The sequence below is a fragment of the Eptatretus burgeri genome, chromosome 7 (genome assembly GCF_056783735.1).
Source record: "Eptatretus burgeri isolate ZD-2024b chromosome 7, Ebu_testis_v1, whole genome shotgun sequence".
Lineage (NCBI taxonomy): Eukaryota > Metazoa > Chordata > Myxini > Myxiniformes > Myxinidae > Eptatretus > Eptatretus burgeri.
The window spans coordinates 98,193,831-98,206,167 of NC_140967.1; the positions used below are offsets into that span (position 1 = coordinate 98,193,831).

The 12,337-nt window shown below is 54.0% G+C and overlaps 1 long non-coding RNA gene across 1 annotated transcript; it reads left to right on the forward strand.

Annotated features, from left to right (window-relative positions):
- Positions 1-1,078: 1,078 nt before the first annotated feature.
- Positions 1,079-10,905, forward strand: LOC147023875 (uncharacterized). Its single transcript, XR_015060410.1, has 2 exons — positions 1,079-1,499; positions 10,582-10,905. It is a non-coding gene; the product is annotated as an uncharacterized LOC147023875 (long non-coding RNA).
- Positions 10,906-12,337: the final 1,432 nt, after the last annotated feature.

Here is a 12,337-nt window from a genome sequence, read left to right on the forward strand (position 1 = left end):
GTTATGGTAAGGTAACAGACAATGCTTGTTCACCACAAAACGTGCAGCAATGGCTGTAATGGGATGTTATTTGCCTTGAACAGTTCGGGGGTCCTAACATGCGCAATGCCAATCACAGTCCACAAGTTACTGTTCCAAATTCAAACCGAAATAAATAATTAAATGGGATACAATAGTGGGGTGAGTTTCTTGTGAAAGAACATTTTTCAGAGTTTTATTGATTTTTATGCCTCCGCACCAATGTTTCTGGGTTGTCTGTCCGTCCGTTCGTCCGTCTGGATTTTTGTTTACTCGATAACTCAAGAAGCAAATTGTAGAATTTCATCAAACTTGGTAAAAGGGTAAAGTAAGACAGGGAAATTAAGTGATTAGATTTTGGGCCAGATGTGATTAAGGTCAAGGTCAAACTCTGAAATTTTACTGTTTATGCCCTAACTCAAGAAATATTGGACAGAATTTCATCGAACTTGGTACAAAGGGAAAGTAAGACAGGGCAATTAACTGAATAGATTTTGGGTCAGATATGATAAAGGTCAAGGGTCAAATATGTCAATACTCAAGTGTTTGTGCGGGAGAGCGGAGGCATACCCGTCGACTGTGCACAGTCGAATTACTCCAGTTTTTTTTTGTCATTTCCAAGTGCTTCTTGTGAAACGTGACGTCATTAACTGCACACGGCATCCCCACAAGAAATAGCACAGGTGTGTTGCTTGGTTTATAAAAGACCAAATCGGCGACACGGATTCAACGAAGATGCAGGACGACTTCTGGAAGGCAGCCGCCTCAAGAAAAAGGATTCATGAGTAGCACAAAAACGTTGATGGAAGGAAGCATCCTGCAGAGGAAGGGGGCAGGCCATCCAAACACAAGTTGTGAGGATGTTGAACAGGTTCATCGAGTCGTTTGGAGCACAGTCCCCACATCTGTTCAGTTTCACATGATGATCTTGACACTAATACATGACGTCATTACCCCTCTCAGCGGTGACGTCATCACGCCTCTCGGCGGTGACGTCATCACTCCTCAGCGGTGACGTCATCACGCCTCAGCGGTGACGTCACACGTCCCCATGCAAACGAATGTCGAAATTAGATCATTATCTATCACATTTGTTCACAACATTGTATCCGTAATATTGATAGTTTGGGTAAGTACTGAGTAAAAAAATGAACGAGTGAAAAATAAGAAGAAAGGATGAGAGAATTAATTAGGGTCGAAACATTGGTCAAGATCGCAACCAATAGAAATATAGTTCACTAAAGACGTGTAGCCAATCAGAGGGCTCGTATTAGCGAAGTGAAGAAAGCAAGGAAGTGAACCGGAGCTCTCTTTCATACCGACGGTCAGTAGTCAGTACCTTCTCTACTCATCGAGTTCTTCCGAGAATGTTCTCGTTCCTCCGAACTGCGGCACGGAAAGGGGTTCTGAATGCCGTGCCCCGTACTTCCCGTGCTTTGCATCAGTCTCCAAGGCCGCCCAACAACGACGTTACTCCATTGGTGAGCCTGTCAAGGTCGCGGCGCTTCACGGCCATGGGCGAGTTGGAGGGTTCAGTTGGTTCGGTTGGTTCATGGCTGTAGATTCACAACCACAACCACAACCACAACCGATAGTCTGGAAAAGCTGTTTTGTTTTGGAAATTCCGTTAAACTTTAATTTCTTTGCGAATCGAAAAGAGTTTCTGAGGAAATTGTTTTTCTTTCCTTTTTCCATAATACCTCACACATTGATATAGTGACGTCATTTTCATAGACTAATAATCATTATAACCAGTCTGAGCTTCAACTTATGTGGAGGGATGTTTATCATTATTATCATTGTTTATATGGTTTTATAAATGCACAGTAATATATATTGCTCTCTTCTTACCCACCCACCCCCCTTATTCTTACCCACCCCACCCCCCTTCTTCTTACCCACCCACCCCCTTCTTCTTACCCACCCACCCCCTTATTCTTACCCACCCCACCCCCTTCTTCTTACCCACCCCACCCCCTTCTTCTTACCCACCCACCCCTTATTCTTACCCACCCACCCCCTTATTCTTACCCACCCCACCCCCTTCTTCTTACCCACCCACCCCCTTCTTCTTACCCACCCACCCCCTTCTTCTTACCCACCCACCCCCTTCTTCTTACCCACCCACCCCCTTCTTCTTACCCACCCACCCCCTTCTTCTTACCCACCCACCCCCCTTCTTCTTACCCACCCCACCCCCTTCTTCTTACCCACCCCACCCCCTTCTTCTTACCCACCCACCCCCTTCTTCTTACCCACCCACCCCCTTCTTCTTACCCACCCACCCCCCTTCTTCTTACCAACCCACCCCCTTCTTCTTACCAACCCACCCCCTTCTTCTTACCAACCCACCCCCTTCTTCTTACCAACCCACCCCCTTCTTCTTCTTACCCACCCACCCCCTTCTTCTTACCCACCCACCCCCCTTCTTCTTACCCACCCACCCCCTTCTTCTTACCAACCCACCCCTTCTTCTTACCAACCCACTTCTTCTTACCAACCCACTTCTTCTTACCACCCCTTCTTCTTACCAACCCACCCCCTTCTTCTTACCAACCCACCCCCTTCTTCTTACCCACCCACCCACCCCCTTCTTCTTACCCACCCACCCACCCCCTTCTTCTTACCAACCCACCCCTTCTTCTTACCAACCCACCCCCCTTCTTCTTACCCACCCACCCACCCCCTTCTTCTTACCCACCCACCCACCCCCCTTCTTCTTACCCACCCACCCACCCCCTTCTTCTTACCCACCCACCCACCCCCTTCTTCTTACCCACCCACCCACCCCCTTCTTCTTACCCACCCAACCACCCCCCTTCTTCTTACCCACCCACCCACCCCCTTCTTCTTACCCACCCACCCCACCCCCTTCTTCTTACCACCCACCCACCCCCTTCTTCTTACCCACCCACCCCCCTTCTTCTTACCCACCCACCCCCTTCTTCTTACCCACCCCACCCCTTATTCTTACCCACCCACCCCCTTATTCTTACCCACCCACCCCCTTATTCTTACCCACCCACCCCCTTATTCTTACCCACCTACCCCCTCCCCTTATTCTTACCCACCTACCCCCACTCCCCTTATTCTTACCCACCTACCCCCTCCCCTTATTCTTACCCACCCCCTCCCCTTCTTCTTACCAACCCCCTCCCCTTCTTCTTACCAACCCCCTCCCCTTCTTCTTACCAACCCCCCTCCCCTTCTTCTTACCAACCCACCTCCTTCTTCTTACCAACCCCCCTCCCCTTCTTCTTACCAACCCCCTCCTTCTTCTTACCAACCCCCTCCCCTTCTTCTTACCAACCCCCTCCCCTTCTTCTTACCAACCCCCTCCCCTTCTTCTTACCAACCCCCTCCCCTTCTTCTTACCAACCCCCTTCTTCTTACCAACCCCTTCTTCTTACCAACCCCCCCTTCTTCTTACCAACCCACCCCCTTCTTCTTACCAACCCCCCTTCTTCTTACCAACCCCCCTTCTTCTTACCAACCCCCTTCTTCTTACCAACCCCCCTTCTTCTTACCAACCCACCCCCTTCTTCTTACCAACCCCCCTTCTTCTTACCAACCCACCCCCTTCTTCTTACCAACCCACCCCCCTTCTTCTTACCAACCCCCCTTCTTCTTACCAACCCCCTTCTTCTTACCAACCCACCCCCTTCTTCTTACCAACCCACCCCCTTCTTCTTACCAACCCACCCCCTTCTTCTTACCAACCCACCCCCTTCTTCTTACCAACCCACCCCCTTCTTCTTACCAACCCACCCCCTTCTTCTTACCAACCCACCCCCTTCTTCTTACCAACCCACCCCCTTCTTCTTACCAACCCCCCTTCTTCTTACCAACCCACCCCCTTCTTCTTACCAACCCACCCCCTTCTTCTTACCAACCCACCCCTTCTTCTTACCAACCCACCCCCTTCTTCTTACCAACCCCCCTTCTTCTTACCAACCCACCCCCCTTCTTCTTACCAACCCACCCCCTTCTTCTTACCAACCCCCCTTCTTCTTACCAACCCCCTTCTTCTTACCAACCCCCCCTTCTTCTTACCAACCCACCCCCTTCTTCTTACCAACCCACCCCCTTCTTCTTACCAACCCACCCCCTTCTTCTTACCAACCCACCCCCTTCTTCTTACCAACCCCCCTTCTTCTTACCAACCCACCCCCTTCTTCTTACCAACCCCCCTTCTTCTTACCAACCCCCCTTCTTCTTACCAACCCACCCCCTTCTTCTTACCAACCCACCCCCTTCTTCTTACCCACCCACCCCCTTCTTCTTACCCACCCACCCCCTTCTTCTTACCCACCCACCCCCTTCTTCTTACCAACCCCCCCCCCTTCTTCTTACCCACCCACCCCCTTCTTCTTACCAACCCCCCCTTCTTCTTACCAACCCCCCCTTCTTCTTACCAACCCCCCTTCTTCTTACCAACCCCCCCTTCTTCTTACCCACCCACCCCCTTCTTCTTACCCACCCACCCCCTTCTTCTTACCCACCCACCCCCTTCTTCTTACCCACCCACCCCCTTCTTCTTCTTAACCCACCCCCCCCACTTCTTACCCACCCACCCCCTTTCTTCTAACCCACCCCCTTCTTCTAACCCACCCCCCTTCTTCTAACCCACCCCCTTCTTCTAACCCACCCCCTTCTTCTAACCCACCCCCTTCTTCTAACCCACCCCCCTTCTTCTAACCCACCCCCTTCTTCTAACCCACCCCCTTCTTCTAACCCACCCCCCTTCTTCTAACCCACCCCCTTCTTCTAACCCACCCCCTTCTTCTAACCCACCCCCTTCTTCTAACCCACCCCCCTTCTTCTAACCCACCCCCTTCTTCTAACCCACCCCCTTTCTTCTAACCCACCCCCTTCTTCTAACCCACCCCCCTTCTTCTAACCCACCCCCTTCTTCTAACCCACCCCCTTTCTTCTAACCCACCCCCTTCTTCTAACCCACCCCCCTTCTTCTAACCCACCCCCTTCTTCTAACCCACCCCCTTTCTTCTAACCCACCCCCTTTCTTCTAACCCACCCCCTTTCTTCTAACCCACCCCCTTCTTCTAACCCACCCCCTTCTTCTAACCCACCCCCTTTCTTCTAACCCACCCCCTTTCTTCTAACCCACCCCCCTTCTTCTAACCCACCCCCCTTCTTCTAACCCACCCCTTCTTCTAACCCACCCCCTTCTTCTAACCCACCCCCTTTCTTCTAACCCACCCCCCTTCTTCTAACCCACCCCCTTCTTCTAACCCACCCCCTTTCTTCTAACCCACCCCCTTCTTCTAACCCACCCCCTTTCTTCTAACCCACCCCCTTCTTCTAACCCACCCCCCTTCTTCTAACCCACCCCTTCTTCTTCTAACCCACCCCCCTTCTTCTAACCCACCCCCCTTCTTCTAACCCACCCCCTTCTTCTAACCCACCCCCCTTCTTCTAACCCCCCCTTTCTTCTAACCCACCCCCCTTCTTCTAACCCACCCCCTTCTTCTAACCCACCCCCCTTCTTCTAACGCACCCACCCCCTTCTTCTTACCCACCCACCCCCTTCTTCTTACCCACCCACCCCCCTTCTTCTTACCCACCCACCCCCCTTCTTCTTACCCACCCACCCCCTTCTTCTTACCCACCCACCCCCTTCTTCTTACCCACCCACCCCCCTTCTTCTTACCCACCCACCCCCCTTCTTCTTACCCACCCACCCCCTTCTTCTTACCCACCCACCCCCCTTCTTCTTACCCACCCACCCCCTTCTTCTTACCCACCCACCCCCTTCTTCTTACCCACCCACCCCCTTCTTCTTACCCACCCACCCCCCTTCTTCTTACCCACCCACCCCCTTCTTCTTACCCACCCACCCCCTTCTTCTTACCCACCCACCCCCTTCTTCTTACCCACCCACCCCCCTTCTTCTTACCCACCCACCCCTTCTTCTTACCCACCCACCCCCTTCTTCTTACCCACCCACCCCTTCTTCTTTACCCACCCACCCCCCTTCTTCTTACCCACCCACCCCCTTCTTCTTACCCACCCACCCCCTTCTTCTTACCCACCCACCCCCTTCTTCTTACCCACCCACCCCCTTCTTCTTACCCACCCACCCCCCTTCTTCTTACCCACCCACCCCCTTCTTCTTACCCACCCACCCCCCTTCTTCTTACCCACCCACCCCCTTCTTCTTACCCACCCACCCCTTCTTCTTACCCACCCACCCCCCTTCTTCTTACCCACCCACCCCCTTCTTCTTACCCACCCACCCCCCTTCTTCTTACCCACCCACCCCCCTTCTTCTTACCCACCCACCCCCTTCTTCTTACCCACCCACCCCTTCTTCTTACCCACCCACCCCCTTCTTCTTACCCACCCACCCCCCTTCTTCTTACCCACCCACCCCCTTCTTCTTACCCACCCACCCCCCTTCTTCTTACCCACCCACCCCCTTCTTCTTACCCACCCACCCCCTTCTTCTTACCCACCCACCCCCCTTCTTCTTACCCACCCACCCCCCTTCTTCTTACCCACCCACCCCTTCTTCTTACCCACCCACCCCTTCTTCTTACCCACCCACCCCCCCTTCTTCTTACCCACCCACCCCCCTTCTTCTTACCCACCCACCCCCCTTCTTCTTACCCACCCACCCCCTTCTTCTTACCCACCCACCCCCTTCTTCTTACCCACCCACCCCCTTCTTCTTACCCACCCACCCCCTTCTTCTTACCCACCCACCCCCTTATTCTTACCCACCCACCCCCTTATTCTTACCCACCCACCCCCCTTATTCTTACCCACCCACCCCCTTATTCTTACCCACCCACCCCCTTCTTACCAACCGCCCCTTCTTCTCTTACCAACCGCCCTTCTTCTTACCAACCGCCCCTTCTTCTTACCAACCGCCCCTTCTTCTTACCAACCGCCCCTTCTTCTTACCAACCGCCCTTCTTCTTACCAACCGCCCTTCTTCTTACCAACCGCCCCTTCTTCTTACCAGCCGCCCCTTCTTCTTACCAGCCGCCCCTTCTTCTTACCAGCCGCCCTTCTTCTTACCAGCCGCCCCTTCTTTCTTACCAGCCGCCCCTTCTTCTTACCAGCCACCCCCTTCTTCCAAGCCACCCCCTTCTTCCAAGCCACCCCCTTCTTCCAAGCCACCCCCTTCTTCCAAGCCACCCCCTTCTTCCAAGCCACCCCCTTCTTCCAAGCCACCCCCTTCTTCCAAGCCACCCCCCTTCTTCCAAGCCACCCCTTCTTCCAAGCCACCCCCCTTCTTCCAAGCCACCCCCTTCTTCCAAGCCACCCCCCTTCTTCCAAGCCACCCCCCTTCTTCCAAGCCACCCCCCTTCTTCCAAGCCACCCTTCTTCCAAGCCACCCCCTTCTTCCAAGCCACCCCCTTCTTCCAAGCCACCCCCTTCTTCCAAGCCACCCCCTTCTTCCAAGCCACCCCCTTCTTCCAAGCCACCCCCTTCTTCCAAGCCACCCCCTTCTTCCAAGCCACCCCCTTCTTCCAAGCCACCCCCCTTCTTCCAAGCCACCCCCTTCTTCCAAGCCACCCCCTTCTTCCAAGCCACCCCCTTCTTCCAAGCCACCCCCTTCTTCCAAGCCACCCCCCTTCTTCCAAGCCACCCCCTTCTTCCAAGCCACCCCTTCTTCCAAGCCACACCCTTCTTCCAAGCCACCCCCTTCTTCCAAGCCACCCCCCTTCTTCCAAGCCACCCCCTTCTTCCAAGCCACCCCCTTCTTCCAAGCCACCCCCCTTCTTCCAAGCCACCTTCTTCCAAGCCACCCCCCTTCTTCCAAGCCACCCCCTTCTTCCAAGCCACCCCCTTCTTCCAAGCCACCCCCTTCTTCCAAGCCACCCCCTTCTTCCAAGCCACCCCCTTCTTCCAAGCCACCCCCTTTCTTCCAAGCCACCCCCCTTCTTCCAAGCCACCCCCCTTCTTCCAAGCCACCCCCCTTCTTCCAAGCCACCCCCTTCTTCCAAGCCACCCCCCTTCTTCCAAGCCACCCCTTCTTCCAAGCCACCCTTCTTCCAAGCCACCCCCTTCTTCCAAGCCACCCCCTTCTTCCAAGCCACCCCCTTCTTCCAAGCCACCCCCTTCTTCCAAGCCACCCCCCTTCTTCCAAGCCACCCCCTTCTTCCAAGCCACCCCCCTTCTTCCAAGCCACCCCCTTCTTCCAAGCCACCCCCTTCTTCCAAGCCACCCCCCTTCTTCCAAGCCACCCCCTTCTTCCAAGCCACCCCCTTCTTCCAAGCCACCCCCTTCTTCCAAGCCACCCCTTCTTCCAAGCCACCCCCCTTCTTCCAAGCCACCCCCCTTCTTCCAAGCCACCCCCTTCTTCCAAGCCACCCCCCTTCTTCCAAGCCACCCCCTTCTTCCAAGCCACCCCCTTCTTCCAAGCCACCCCTTCTTCCAAGCCACCCCCCTTCTTCCAAGCCACCCCCTTCTTCCAAGCCACCCCCTTCTTCCAAGCCACCCCCCTTCTTCCAAGCCACCCCCTTCTTCCAAGCCACCCCCCTACTTCCAAGCCACCCCCTACTTCCAAGCCACCCCCTTCTTCCAAGCCACCCCCCTTCTTCCAAGCCACCCCCCTTCTTCCAAGCCACCCCCTTCTTCCAAGCCACCCCCCTTCTTCCAAGCCACCCCCTTCTTCCAAGCCACCCCCTTCTTCCAAGCCACCCCCTTCTTCCAAGCCACCCCCTTCTTCCAAGCCACCCCCTTCTTCCAAGCCACCCCCCTTCTTCCAAGCCACCCCCTTCTTCCAAGCCACCCCCTTCTTCCAAGCCACCCCCTTCTTCCAAGCCACCCCCTTCTTCCAAGCCACCCCCTTCTTCCAAGCCACCCCCTTCTTCCAAGCCACCCCCTTCTTCCAAGCCACCCCCTTCTTCTAACCCACCCCCTTTCTTCTAACCCACCCCCTTTCTTCTAACCCACCCCCTTTCTTCTAACCCACCCCCTTTCTTCTAACCCACCCCCTTTCTTCTAACCCACCCCCTTTCTTCTAACCCACCCCCCTTTCTTCTAACCCACCCCCTTTCTTCTAACCCACCCCCTTTCTTCTAACCCACCCCCTTTCTTCTAACCCACCCCCTTCTTCTAACCCACCCCCTTTCTTCTAACCCACCCCCTTTCTTCTAACCCACCCCCTTTCTTCTAACCCACCCCCTTTCTTCTAACCCACCCCCTTTCTTCTAACCCACCCCCCTCTTCTAACCCACCCCCTTTCTTCTAACCCACCCCTTCTTCTAACCCACCCCCTTCTTCTAACCCACCCCCTTTCTTCTAACCCACCCCCTTCTTCTAACCCACCCCCTTCTTCTAACCCACCCACCCCCTTTCTTCTAACCCACCCACCCCCTTTCTTCTTACCCACCCACCCCCTTCTTCTTACCCACCCACCCCCCTTCTTCTTACCCACCCACCCCCCTCTTCTTACCCACCCACCCCCCTTCTTCTTACCGACCCACCCCCCCTTCTTCTTACCCACCCCTCCCCCTTCTTCTTACCCACCCACCCCCTCCCTTCTTCTTACCCACCGCCCCCTTCTTCTTACCCACCGCCCCCTTCTTCTTACCCACCGCCCCCTTTCTTCTTACCCACCGCCCCCTTTCTTCTTACCCACCGCCCCTTTCTTCTTACCCACCGCCCCCTTTCTTCTTACCCACCGCCCCCTTCTTACCCACCGCCCCCCTTCTTACCAACCGCCCCCTTCTTACCAACCGCCCCCTTCTTACCAACCGCCCCTTCTTCTTACCAACCGCCCCTTCTTCTTACCAACCGCTTCTTCTTACCACCCGCCCCTTCTTCTTACCAACCGCCCCTTCTTCTTACCAACCGCCCCTTCTTCTTACCAACCGCCCCTTCTTCTTACCAACCGCCCCTTCTTCTTACCAACCGCCCCTTCTTCTTACCAGCCGCCCCTTCTTCTTACCAGCCGCCCCTTCTTCTTACCAACCGCCCCTTCTTCTAACCCACCCCCTTCTTCTAACCCCTCCCCTCCCCCTAACCCACCCCTCCCCCTCCCCCTAACCCACCCCTCCCCCTTCTTCTTACCGACCCCCTCCCCCTTCTTCTTACCGACCCCCTCCCCCTTCTTCTTACCGACCCCCTCCCCCTTCTTCTTACCGACCCCTCCCCCTTCTTCTTACCGACCCCCTCCCCCTTCTTCTTACCGACCCCTCCCCCTTCTTCTTACCGACCCCCCTCCCCCTTCTTCTTACCGACCCCCTCCCCCTTCTTCTTACCGACCCCCCTCCCCCTTCTTCTTACCGACCCCCTCCCCCTTCTTCTTACCGACCCCCCTCCCCCTTCTTCTTACCGACCCCCCCCCCTTCTTCTTACCGACCCCCCTCCCTTCTTCTTACCGACCCCCCTTCTTCTTACCGACCCCCCTTCTTCTTACCGACCCCCCCCTTCTTCTTACCAACCACCCCCCTTCTCCTTCACCAACCCCCTTCTCCTTCACCCACTCCACACCCCATTGTTGGTTGTGATTCACTGGTTTCTTGTTTGTGACTCCCTGGTTTCCCTTTTCCTTCCTCTTGTGTTTATCTCCCTTGTTTGTGGCAGGAATCTGTTGTGGGTTTTGGTGCTTTCTTTGCCGTGCTTCTGATACCCAGCAGCTGGATCATGATCAACATCAAACATTATCGCGGTGATTGAATGAGAATCTGGCTTCAGCTGTCCATCCTTCGTAATCTGGAATTATTTCTGTCAAGTTGTTTGAAGTGCTTTTCAAGAGACTGACAATATGGGGGTGTGGTGGGGGTGTATTATTCTTTCTTCCCCCCTCATTCCCCTTGTCTTTTTCTGGAAAATCTTTCCTTTTGAATGTTGTGTTTTGTGGTATGACATTCTCGATTGCTCATGAAATAAAAAGTCGATGCAATTGCTTCTGCTGTTTTGTGGTGTGCTCAAAATCCCTGGCACTCCTGCCCCTCCAGTTTGAGCCTTTACCATCATGGCACTCTTGTATGATGTTGCGGATTATGGTTAACAACAACCCCCTTCTGGTAAAACTACCAAAATCACGAATCAATGCTCACCTTCACTCTTTCATTCCTCTTTTTTTTTTTCCTGCCTTTGGAATAAACTCCCTCACTCTATTCATTCCCACCAGGCCTTCAAAACAGCTGTTCACCACCACCTCTTATCCCCCATCCAAATCCTCGATCTTTTCGACCCCCGATAAGCCACCCAAGCCCACCTCCTTCAAATTCCCTGCTTTCCTTCCTGAAAGTCCCTGTAATGTCCATCTTCTATTCCCCATGTTCCCCGTCCCATCCCTCTCCTTTCCACAGATCTCCAAATGTCTCTTTTTTTTTCCCCACTATTTTGTCCTTCCCACTCCCTCCCCTCCTGTCTCATGCCCCCCTTGAGGTGTGTTGTGTGTTAGCTCTCATACGCGCCTCGACAATGTATACAAAAAAAAACATGGTGTCATCTTGTGAATGTCAGGTTGAAACAGATTCTCAGATGAGCACATTCAACGTTGATTTATATACATACGAGGTGTGGTCAAAAAGTATCCAACCTTAATTTTTCATGCGTAAACAAATGAAGCTAGGGAGGCGTGGTTTGGTGCACGTATGGAGGCGATCCTAATCCGTATGCGTGAATATTTTTCCACCTGCAGAAGCTGTCAGTCGCCGACAGACCGCCGATGAGTGAGGAAGTGTAAGTGAGCGCCGTCGGATTTTCGTTTTTGACAAAATGACGGAAAAACTTGAACAACGCTACTGCATCAAATTTTGTGTAAAGCTTGGCGATTCCCAAGTGGAAACTATCCGCAAGATTCAACAGGCCTTCGGGAACGAAGCAATGGGCACCACACAGATAAAAGAGTGGTACAACCGCTTCAAAGATGGTTGCACATCAGTGGAAAGTGAAGCACGTTCTGGTAGGCCCTCAACATCCCGAAATGAGATCGTCATTGACCAAGTGAGGACCCTGCTGATGCAGGATCGTCGAATCACGATCAGAGAACTTGCAGACGAGGCGGGCGTCAGCATTGGATCCCTTCATTCCATTGTGACTGAGGATTTTGGCTCAGGAGAATCTTAGCGAAGTTCGTGCCAAAGCTGCTAACGATCGAGCAGAAGCAACTCTGTTTGGAGATCGCACAGGACATGCTGGAGACTGTGAACAGCGATCCCAACTTCTTCAACACAGTGATCACTGGCGATGGGACCACAGTGATCCGTCATTTTGTCAAAAACGAAAATCCAACAGTGCTCACTTGCACTTCCTCACTCATCGGCGGTCTGTCGGCGACTGACAGCTTCTGCAGGTGGGAAAATATTCACACATACAAATTAGGATCGCC